The following is a 12,382-nucleotide window of genomic DNA, read 5'->3' as shown; positions in this document are numbered from 1 at the left end:
TGGCACTGACTCACGGAGAGAGGCTGGGGTTTGGCTGTTCCAGTCCAGTAGTGGTCCGAGCATCAGGTTTTTAAAATTTTGGCAAAAACATTTCTTTTGTCTTTTTATCGGTACCGGGGATCGAACTCACAACTGCCTGCTTGCAAGGTAGGCACTTATGCCGCTGAGCTAAATGTCCAGGCCTGCAAAAATGTTTTAGAGATGCATAATTGTACTTCACTGTGGTTCACTTAATGACTAATGATATGGGTTTTTAAAAAATATTTTCCTGTAAAATTTTTATAGTTATATGTTTTAAAATTCTGTCCTATTGTGAGGTGTGTTTTATCTTTTTTTTTTTTTTTTTTTTTTTGGTGTTGGGAATGGAACACAGGACCTTGTACTTGCCAGGCAGGCTGTGTACTGCTGAGCTATATCCCCAGCCCCTTTCATCCTTTTTTATGAGGGGGAAGGGTTTTACACTTTTTTTTGTTTGTTTGTTTTTGTTTTTTGAGATAGGGTCTCACTATGTAGCTCAGGCTATCCTTAAAGTCACTATTTAGCCCAGGTTGACCTGGAACTTGAGGAAGTCCTCCTGCCTCAGCCTCCCAAATGTTGAGATTACAAGTGTGTGCTACCATACACAGCTTGGTTCATACCTCTTGACTTCTGGATATGCTGTTCTCTCAGCATTTGTTGAGACTGTTTTATCCATTTGTTTGTTATTGTTCTTCTCATTTGGTTGACTATGCATGTGAAGATCTGTTCTTGAATTTGTTTTCTGTCAGTCAGTGCTCTGTCCCTGCACTAATACCACAGTCTTGATTAATGTAGCTTTTCAGTAAATATAGAAATAAAGTTATTGAGCCTTTTAATTTTGTTCTGCCTTTTTAGGGTGTTTGTTTGCACAATGTTTTTCTTGTTCTAGTTCATTTGCCTCTTCATATAAGTTCTAAAATCAGCTTGTTAGAGAAGAGATTAATTTTAGAAAATACAACAAAATTATTTACTAGAAAAATAAAATGGATATTGGATATGATAGTACATACCCATAATCTCAGCACTCAAGAGGCTGAGGCAGGAGAATTGCTGTGAGTTTGCGGCCAAACAGGGCTACACATTGAGTGCAAGGCCAGTTGAACTACATAATAAGACCTTGTGTCTTACTTACTTTTCTTGTTCCTGAGACAAAATAACCTGACATCCAAAGTTAAAGAAGGAAATGTTTATTGTCACTCACAGTTTGTAGAGCTTTTAGTCCGTAATTAGCTGGCTCCAAGCAGCGTGGCACGGCTCAGGAGCATCACAGAGAATACGCAAGCAGTAGGCGGCAGCAGCAGCCCTCTTTCTGTCCCCATATATTCTGTCCAGGCTCCCCACCCTCAGGGTAGGGAGGGCTTTCCCATTATCCACACCCAGAACTATGCCAAACCAGTGGACTAATTTAGTAATCTCACAATTAATTCCAGCATCTCACACACACTAGATCCAGCCACCTCTGAAAAACCCCACTTGTGACCACATGAGGCTCTGGGGAGACATGTAGCACATAACACCCTGTCTCAAAAAAAAAAAAAAAGATACAATATTAGAAGGCAGGTATGGTGGCACATTCTTATAATCCCAGCACTCAAGAGGCTGAGGCAAGAGGATCATTACAAATTTGAGATCAGCCTGGGCTACAAAGTGAGCTCAAGGCCAGCCAGAACTGCACCGCAAGATCTTATCTCAAAAGAACAACAACAAAAAATTAAATATCCCACCTTTATAATCACAGACAACAAACATACTTTATATTCTTACAAATATATTCATTCATAAGTAATGGTAATTTCGCAAAAACATTAAAATTATATATAATTTATTCATGCAATGTTAATGGGTAAATAATAGAGAGAATCACTTAAAATTTTTTGTTGCTACCATGATAAGTAAACAAAAAGTTATGAAATGGCAATATTTCTCATGTTAAATATCTGTAAACAGCACCAGGCGTGGTGGCTCACACCTGTAATCGCAGCACTCAGGAGGCTGAGGTGGGAGGATCATTGCGAGTTTAAGAACAGCCTGGGCTACAAAGTGAGCTCAAGGCCAGCCTGAACTGCATAGAGAGACCCTGTCTCAAAAAAGACAAAAAAAAAAAATCTGTAAACAAACAGTTCTTTCATTAAGTTTTATATGATAATAGTACTTTGTATCTACTATCTTTATGTTGAGTACAGATTTATGAGATTTGCCATCTGTAAATAATCACTATCATCTAGATTATGATAGAAAATGCTTCTATAATTTATTTCTTGTTAGCATAAACATATTTACTTACTAACCAAACAGATGATCCTACTAAAATCAACACTTTGAAATAGTTGCATGTAAAATGCTTGTGATAAAGATAATTGACCAAAGTAATGACCAAAAAAAGGATACAGAGATTTGCTTACTGAACTGAGTTTATTCATTCTCAAAGCTAATTTCTGTCCAGGTGATGATGGAATATTTATTCTGCTTTTTTTTATAGACTGGAGTACAGGGGACATTGTTCATGACACAATCCACAACTAACTTTCCATCTTGCAATTTTCTGGTGATTGTGCTTTCCTTCCCATCCTACTGCTGGTGACCCTCTGAGTTATTTGGCAGTTAGCTGCAGTTTCTTGAAACTTCTTGCCCAAGTTTCGAGAAAGCTGTGCTGTTTTCAGTGTTCTGGGTTTCAAGGGAGGCTGATGCTGTCACAAGTGATGCCGAAGTCTGCTCAGCCCCTGCACACTCGCTTTGCATGGCTCCTCCCACTGCTAACCCCTCTATGTAGGAGTCAGAGCCTTTGCTCTCCAGCAGATGCCATCTTCCTGCCAGCTGCTGAACGGTGGCCATAGCCAATGCAGGCAGGCAGGCAGGCAGGCAGGCACGCGGGCACAGGCAGCAGAGCCCTTCCTAGCAGGCAGCGTGCTGTCACTTCCATTATTATAATGCTCCTCTTTGCCTGTTTTCAGTCCTGTCACCCAGTCAACTGTCAGTTTCACTTTCTGTGGTGCACCACAGAACTTTGTTTTTCATATATGCACGTAACAAACTTTAATCCCTGCTCCCTGTGCTCCTCTTTCCTCACCCTCCCCCAGGTTCACATTTGGGAGATTTCAATGCATGTATTTTGATCATATGCCTCTTCCTACCTACCTTGACAAGTCGTCCACCCTCTCTCCCTCTGATCCCTTTTTTGTCTCCTTTTTACTTTTTCATATTTTTTTAGATCCACATATTGGGGAGAACATGAGATATCTTTCTGAGCCTGAGTTATTTCACTCAATAATCTCTCGAACCACCAGTTTTCCTAAAAATGACAAATTTTCATTCTTTTTTAAAAATTTTGATTTTAAAGAGATTAAGACAAAAGAGGACAGAACAAAGCAGATCAGAACAGAACAATGTAAGCAACACAGCACGTCACCACAAGACAACCCGATATTAACAGTAGCTACCATAATATCTCTTTCTTTGAAACAGTTGAGCATACCTTCACATACAATAGTATCAAACATGACAAAATAGTATAAAACCATTCAAGAGAATGAAAGTATTACAGGGCATTCAGAACCAAATAACCAAAAATGAACAATGGCTACTATATTATCTCATTTTCCATAAAAATGTTGTTTATACTATCACACATATTAAAATTCAATAAGATACAAATGATAGAACCAATGGAAACAGAAGAACAAAAGCATGGTAGGGCTTCAAAGCAAGATGATATTAAATCAGCACTGGCTGTTGTACTGTCTTGTTTTCTTCAAAATAGCTGTTCATACCATCACAGATAATAAAATCAAACAACGCAGAATAAAACCATTTCAACTAATTAATGAAAACGTTACAGGACTTCAAAGCAATGTACTGGGGAATCATGAAAACCATAAAATCTTATGTACTCTTGCCATTTCTTACAATAGGGAGGCTATACGGTATTTATACATGTGAGTTTGATTTATTTCACTTACAAGTATGGTCTCAAGTTGTGTCCATTTATATAAATATATTTCAGTGTGATCATTCTTTATAGCTGAGTAGTACACCATTGTATAAAAATACCACATCTTTTTTATCCATTCCTCAGTTGATGGACACTTAGGTTGTTTCTAAGATCTGGCTATTACAAATTGTGCTGCTATAAACATGGGTGCACATATATCACTGTGGTATGATGTTTTCTTTTTTTCTTTTTGTCTTTTTTTGAGACAGGGGGTCTCTATGCAGTTCAGGCTGGCCTTGAGCTCACTTTGTAGCCTAGGCTGGTCTCGAACTCGCAATGATCCTCCTGCCTCAGCCTCCCCAGTGCTGGGACTACAGGCATGCGCCACCATGCCTGGCTGGTATGATGTTTTCAGTTCTTCTGGAAATATGCCTAGAAGTGGAATAGGTGGGTCAAATGGGACTTTCAATCCCAGTTTTTTGAGGAATCTCCAGACTGACTTCCACACTGGTTACACCAGTCTACACTCCCACCAACAGTGCAGGAGAGTTCCTTTTTGCCCACAGCCTCTCGAGCATTTGTTGGTAGTTTTCTTGATCCTGGCCATTCTTTCTGGAGTGAGATAGAATCTCAGTGTTGTTTTAATTTGCATTTTTCTAATGACTAATGATGATGAACATTTTTCATGTATTTGCCATTTGTATTTCTTCATCTGAGAACTGTGTATTCATCTCAGATGCGCATTTTTGGATTGGGTCTTTGAATTTCAGGGGTCTTTTTTATATAATTCTTTATGTGTTTTAGACAGAAGTCCTTTGTCTGAGGGGCAGTTCACTAAGATTTTTTCCCAGTTTGTGGGCTTTCTTATTCAATATGCTGGAGATTTCTTTTGACATGCAGAAACTTTTTAATAAGACGTGATTCCAGTTGTTGATTCTGGGAAGCATTTCCCATGCAGTTTGATTCCTGTTCATGAATTCTTTACCTACTCCTATGTCTTCAAGCTTTTTACCTAATATGTCTTCTAACAGATGTTTTAATATTCAGATCTTTGATCCATTTAGTTTTTGTTTAGTACATGGTGATAGGCATGGGTCTAGTTTTAGTTTTCAGCAGATGGAGAGCCAGTTTTTCCAGCACCATTTATTAAAGAGACTATCGTTCTTCCAGTGAATATGTCTGGCCCCTTATCAAAGATAAGGTGGTTGAGTGTGTTTGTAGTTGTGGTTGTATCTTCTAATCTATTTGATTGATCTTCAGATCTGTTTGTATTCCAGTACGATGTTGATTTTATTACAGTAGCTTTGTAGTATAACTTCAAGACAAGGATTGTGATGCCTCCTGCCTTGCCTTTGCTGCTTAGAAATATGCCTTTGCTATTCTAGGTCTCTTCTTGTTCCAGATGAATTTTAGGAGTGATTTTGCTAGATCTATGAGGTATGTTGAAGGTATTTTCTTTTTTCTTTTTTTTTTTTGTCTTTTTATTGGTACCGGGGATCGAACTCACGACTGCCTGCTTGCAAGGCAGGCGCTTATGCCGCTGAGCTAAATCCCCAGCCCCCAGTTGAAGGTATTTTCATAGGGATTGAATTGAATCTGTATAACAGTTTTGGGAGAATGGCCATTTTCACAATATTTATTCTTCCCATCCATGAACGAGGGATGTCTTTCCATTTTCTGAGATCCTCTTTGATTTCTTTTTCAGGGTATTATAATATTCCCTGTATAGATCTTTTACTTCTTTCATGAGATTAATTCCTAAGTATTTCATTTTTTTTGGATGCTAGTGTGAAGGGTGTGGCTTCTATTATTTCTCTCTCAGTGATTTTGTTGTTTATGTATGGGAATGCTATTGATTTTTGAGTATTGACTTTGTATCCAGCTACATTGCTAAATTTATTTATTATATCTAAGAATCTTTCAATGGAGTTTTGGGGGTCTTCTATGTAGATTATCATGTCTCTGCAAATAATGATAATTTAACTTCCTCTTTTCCTACCTTTACCCTTTTTATTTCTCTTGTCTAATTGCTCTGGCTAGTATTTCCAGTACTATATTAAATAGGAGTGGTGATAAGGGACATCTTTGTCTTGTGCCTGATTTTAAGGTAAAGGCCTTCAGGTTTTGGCCATTTAATATGATGCTGACTGTTGGTTTGTCATAGATGGCCTTTATCATATTGAGGTAAGGACCATCTATTCCAATTTTCTGTAAGGTTCTTATCCTGAGTGAATGTTGGACCTTATCAAAAGCTTTTTCTGCATCTATAGAAATGATCATGTGATTCTTACTTTTGGCTCTATTGATATGGTAGATTACATTTATTGATTTATGTATGTTGAACCATTCCTGCATGACTGGGATGAATCCCACTTGGTCGTGGTGTATAATCTTCTTGATGATTTGCTGCATCCTGTTTGCCAATATTTTATTAAGGATTTTTGCATCTATGCTCATTAGGGAGATTGGCCTGTAGTTCTCTTTTTTAGCTGGGTCTTTCTTAGGTTTTGGTACTAAAGTAATATTTGCTTCCAGGAATGACTTAGGAAGAATTGCGTCCCTTTGGATTACATTGAAGAGTTTGAGGAATCTTTGTATTTCTTGTAGAATTCCGCAGTGAATCATCTGGGCCTAGGCTCTTCTTTGTATGTAAGGACTTAATTTACATTTTCAATTTCATTAATAGAAATTGGGTTATTCGGCAGTTTTATATCTTCTTGACCCAGCTTTGGTACTTCATGTGTTTCTAGGAATCCGTGCATTTCTTCTGTATTATCGAACCTATGAGAGGAGAGGTTTTTGAAATAGGTGTTAATGATTTCCTGTATTTCCACAGAGTCTGTAATGATTTCATCTTTTTCATTCCTTATTGCATGAATTTGAATTTTTCTTTCCTTTTTAAAATAAGGTTGGCTAGGGGCTTATAAATTTTTTCTTTCAAAGAACCAACTCTTTGATTTATTGATTCTTTGGATTGTTTTCTTAGTCTCTATTGAGTTCATTTCTGCTCTGATTTTTATAATTTCCTCCCTTCTTTTGGGCTTGACTTGCTCTTCTTTTTCTAGATGTTTGAGGTATAGCATCAGGTTGTTTATTTGTGTTTGTTCTGTTTTCCTGATGTGGGAACTCAGTGCAATAAATTTTCCTCTGAGGACCACTTTCACTGCATCCCACAGATTTCTATAAGTTGTATTTGTATTTTTGTTTGCTTATAGGTATTGTTTAATTTCTTCTCTAATTTTCCCTGTGACCCACTGATTGCTCAAGAGTGTATTATTCAATTTCCATGTGTCTGTGGGTTTTTTGTAGTTTCTTTTATCATTAATTTCTAGTTTCATGGCGCTATGATCTGATAACATGCATAGGATAATTTCAACTCTTTTGCATTTACTTAAATATGTTTTGTGGGTTAGTATATGGTCTATTTTAGAGAATGTCCCATGTACCGCTGAGAAGAATGTATATTCTGATGTTGTTGGAACCCTCTATATACATCTATCAAGTCTTATTTGTTCACAGGTGTGATTCAGTTTTGTTATTTCTTTGCTGATTTTCTGCCTAGTTAATCAGTCCTGCTTATTTGATTTTTCATTTCTGTTAATACTTGCTTTGTATAGTTGGGTGCTCTGGAATTTGGTGCATATATATTTAAGATTGTTATCTATTCCTCTTGAAGTTTTCCCCTAACTAGTATGTAGTGACCTTCTTTATCTCTTAGGATCATTCTTGGTTTGAAGTTTACATTGTCTGCAAACAGAATAGCTACCCCCACTTTTTTGGGGATTCCTGTTGCATGAAGTATTGTTTTCTATCCTTTGACTTTCAGTCTACGAGACTCGTTTTGGGTTAGATGGGTTTCTTGTAAACAGCATATGGTTGGATGTTGTTTCTTGATCCATTTTGCCAGTCTGTTTCTTTTAATTGGTGAATTGAGATAACTTACATTAATGGTTATAACTGTTATATATTGTTTTATTATGGACATGTTATCTTTCTGCCATTGCATCTTTATCTTTCCATTCTGTTTAATTGTCTGCCTTGCTTAGTGGTTTTTTTCCTATGTGTATATAGACTGTCTTTCACTATTCTTTGCAGGATTGATTTGGTGATCACGAATTTCTTCAGCTGTTCTTTGTCTTGGAAGTACCTTATCCATCAATTTTGAAGGGCAGTTTTTCAGGGTTCATCAGTCTAGGTTGGAAGTCATTTTCCTTTAGGATCTGAAATACTTTGCTTCATGCTCTTCTTGACTTCATTGCTTGTGTTGAGAAGTCTGCTGTGATTCTGATAGGTTTTCCTTTATAAGTGATCTGTCTTTTCTAACAGATTTTAATATTCTATTCTTATGTTGGATTTCTGGGATGGTGATTATTATATATCTGGGTGTAGTTTTATTTTGGTTATGGCTATTTGGAGTTTTATATGCTTCACTAATCTGCATGACAGTTTCTATTATCATGTTTGGGAAATTTTCAACTATTACTTCTGTAAATGGCCTCTTGATATCATTTGTGTTGTTCCCTTCTTTTTCATTTATCCCTATCAATCTTATGTTGTTTTTCTTTGAATCATCTTGCAGCTGTTGAATTGTTATTTCCTGATTCCTTGTGTGGTTTTTTTTTTTTTTTTTTTGCCTTTTTCCTTTTTATTGGTACCGGAGATCGAACTCACGACTGCCTGCTTGCAAGGCAGGCGCTTATGCCGCTGAGCTAAATCCTCAGCCCCTCCTTGTTATTTTTAAAAGATCTTTCCTTTCCTGTTCACTAGCTGCCATCTTGTCTTTTAGGTCTGAAATTGTAGCTTCACTTTTGTTGAGGCAGTTTTGACAACTTTCAATGGAATTTTTTATTTCCTGTATATCTCTCTTAATCTGCTTCATGTATTCTATTGTTTCTTATATTGTATATCCATGGAATCTATCTTTTTGCTTTGTTCCTCTAGTTTTTTAACTGTGTCTTCTTTAGATGGAGATGGGTTCAGCATTTCTTTCATTACTTTTATCATTTCTTCTTTTACCTGGGAGATTATTTCTAATTTGAATTCCTTTAAAGCTTCCTGGAGTTGCTTCTTTATTTCAGTTGCTATTATGTCAGGTATTTCAGGCATATGGCATATGTTTTCTTTTATGTACATGGCTCCGAGGCTTTCTTGGGATGGGCTGGAGGTTTAAGATTGCATTTTGGTCTTTTGTCTTGTCATTTTCCTGTATTTCCATGTTTCAAGTAATGTTCCAAAGCTTCCCCTGGGGGTGTTGGAAATCATCTCCCATGCCCTGGGCTCCTGGGACTGAATGAAGGTTGCTAAGCATGGTTCAGTTAGGCCCACAGGACCTTCCATGCCACCTCTGACCTACTAGGGGGCTGGGCGGGCTCCTAATCACTGTGGGTGATGGTCCAAAGCTGTCCTTGGGCAAGCACTGATGCGCTGGGACTCATTTCACGTGCCCTCAGCTCCCCTGATTGAAGAAGGTCACTGGGTGTGGTCTAATTATCCTGCAAAACCTCCCAAGCCTAGTCTAGTGTGGCTGGAAGCTGGGCAGGCAACTTAACTGCTAGGAGCAATGATCTTAAACTCTTCCGGCCCCAGCTGGTATGCTGGAACTCACCTCAGGCAGACCCAGTTCCCCGGGTTGAAAGAAGGTCACTGGGCAGTGAAATATGCAGAGCCCAGTCTAGAGTGGCTGGAATCAGGTTGGGGGGGTACTTAAATGCTGGGAGTGATGATCTTAAACTCACCTCCGGCAGCCCCAGTTCCCCCAAATTTTCATTCTTTATGGCTAAATAATATATACATTTTCTTTATCCATTCACCTGTTGATAGGCATCTAGCCTGGTTCCACATCTTGCCTATCACAAATTGTACCACAATACACATAGCTATGCCGGCATCCTTATCCTATGCTGATTTTAATTCCTTTGGGTATGTAGCAAGGAGTGGTACAGCTGAATCAAATAATTAGCTCTACTAACAAGTTTAGTGAGGAACCTCCATACTGATTTCCATAGTGGCTGTACTAATTTACATTATGACCAGCAGTGCAAAGGTTTTTTCCCCATGAATCCTCAGCATTTACCATTGTTTAGTTTAGTTTTGTTTTGAGACAGAGTCTCATCATATAGTTCAGGCTGGCCTTGAACTGTCTAGCCCAAGCTGATCTTGAATTTGCAACAATCTTCCTGCCTCATCTCCCCAAGTGCTGGAATTGCACATGTGTGCTACCATGTCTGGCTCGTTTTTTGTATTGTTTCTTTTTTTTTTTTTTTTAATTTAAAGAAAATGTTTGGGGGTGGGTACCAGGATTTGAACTCATGGCCTCACACATGCCAGGTAGGCACTATGCCACTGAGCTACATTTTTATTCTTGATGATGGCCAATTATGACTACATGGAGATGGAATCTCAGTGTAATTTTGACTTGCATTTCTCTAATGACTAAAGATGTTGAACTGTTTTTTAATTTTTTGTTGGTATGTTTGTAGCATATGATGACATTCATAGTGGGCAATTGGTACATATACATAATTCATCTTAATTCTTTGTTCCTCCCCTACCACTATATATATATAATGTTGGCCATTTGTACTTCCATCTGTTAATTCATTTACCTGTTTTTTTGGTCTTTGCTGTTGTTCTTTATATATTTTAAATAGTAATTCTCTATTGGAGGAGTAACTGGCAAAAATTGTTTCCCCTTCTATATGTTCTCTCTCTGCACTGTTAGTTGTTTACCTTGTTGGGAAAAAACTCTTTAATTTGATGAAGTCCCATTTATTAATTCGTGCTATTACTTGCTGTGCTATCTGTTCTCAGGAACTTTTCACTTGTGCCTATGCCTTCAAGTGCTACAAGTGCTTTCCATTTTATTTTAACAGTTTCAAAGTTTTGGGTCTTATACCTAGATCTTCAGTCCACTTATTTTATTATATTTTTTAAAATTTTTATTAAATTTAACACCAAGTACATTTATTAGAAAATTATGAAATATCTTCATATCTTTATGTAAGAAATTAGAAATAAAAGACAGATAAAACCAAAAACAAATAGAAGAAAATAATAAAAGATCAGAAAACACAATGCCTTATCAAAATGCCAACATCATTTTTCATAAAAAATAACGTTTTTATTCTTACATTTCTGTAGAAATACAAAACTCAGAATAGTCTAAATAACCTTGATAAAGGAACAAAATCAGTGCTCCAATCCTCCCCAATCCGACATCACAAAATTACATCAATCATGACAAAATGGCATTGATACCAAGATAGACAACACACCAAGGTACCAATATGAAGCCCCCAAGTAGATACCCACATACCAGACAATTGATTTCTAGCAAAGATGCAAAAACAATTAAGTGGAGAAAGGACTGTAACCTTCAATAAATGTACTGGAACAACTGGATATCCACATGCAAAAACCCCAGACCTTATAGCACATAAAAAAATTTCTTAGCACGTCCCAAAGTCAACTCAAAATGGCTCACAGTGGGGTTAGTTAAAGTAGACAGGTGTGACCTGAGTTGTTGCTTTGGCTGAGGTCATTCTCTCTGGGACAAAAAGACTGGGACAGGTGTAGAAGGGAAGGTAGCACATACAAAGGTGTTCAGTGAAGGGAGGCATTGAATTTGGTTCTGAACAAGCCATGTGGATGACAAAGGAGGCTATTATGCTGCTTTTTTAAAACTATCTTAACTTTTTTATATATACATAAACATACATGATTTTTCTTTCAGCTTGTCACACTAATGAAACAGTGTTTACACATGCATGTCTTATTTCACTAATAAGTATAATCTCAAGGTGCATCCATTTACTTGTAAGTGTCCAGTTTATCATTCTTTATGGCCAAGTAATATTCTGTTGTATAGAAATACATCTTTTTAATCCATTCCTCAGTCGCTGGGCATTTATGTTGTTTCCAAGATATGGCTATTATAAACTGTGCTGCAATAAACATGAATGCACATGTATCTCTGGGGTATGATGCTTTTAATTCTTTTGGGAAGATAACCAAAAGGGGAATAGATGGGTCAAATGGGACTGCCAGTCCTAGTTTGAGGAACTTCCACAATGATTTCCAGAGTGGCTGCACCAGTCTGTATTCCCACTAACAGTGGAGAAGAGTTCCTTTTTCCACACAGCCCTTCCAGCACTTGTTATTGCTTGATTTCTTAATACTAGCCATACTTTCTGAGGTGAAATCTCAGTGTTGTTTTAATTTGAATCTCTCGAGTGACCAGTGCTGTTGAACATTTTTCCACATATTCATTTGCTGTTTATATTTCTACATTTGAGAAATATGTATTCATCTCAGATGTCCATTTTTGGATTGGGTCTTCAAATCTGGGAGGACTGATTTTTTTTTTTTTTTTTTTTTTTTTTTTTTTTTTTTAGTTCTTTATATGTTCTTGACAGTAATCTTTTATCTGAGGGACAG

The 12,382-nt window shown here is 37.2% G+C and overlaps 1 protein-coding gene across 1 annotated transcript in view; it reads left to right on the top strand.

Moving 5' to 3' along the window:
• Spdya (speedy/RINGO cell cycle regulator family member A) overlaps positions 1-12,382 on the top strand; it is a 54,343-nt gene that overhangs the window by 35,976 nt on the left and 5,985 nt on the right. The gene's annotated exons all lie outside the window — the stretch shown is intronic.

This window comes from Cavia porcellus, unplaced genomic scaffold (genome assembly GCF_034190915.1).
Source record: "Cavia porcellus strain 051 isolate PalLab524CR breed Dunkin Hartley unplaced genomic scaffold, mCavPor4.1 scaffold_1, whole genome shotgun sequence".
NCBI lineage: Eukaryota > Metazoa > Chordata > Mammalia > Rodentia > Caviidae > Cavia > Cavia porcellus.
This window is presented reverse-complemented; position numbering and strand designations above follow the sequence as displayed.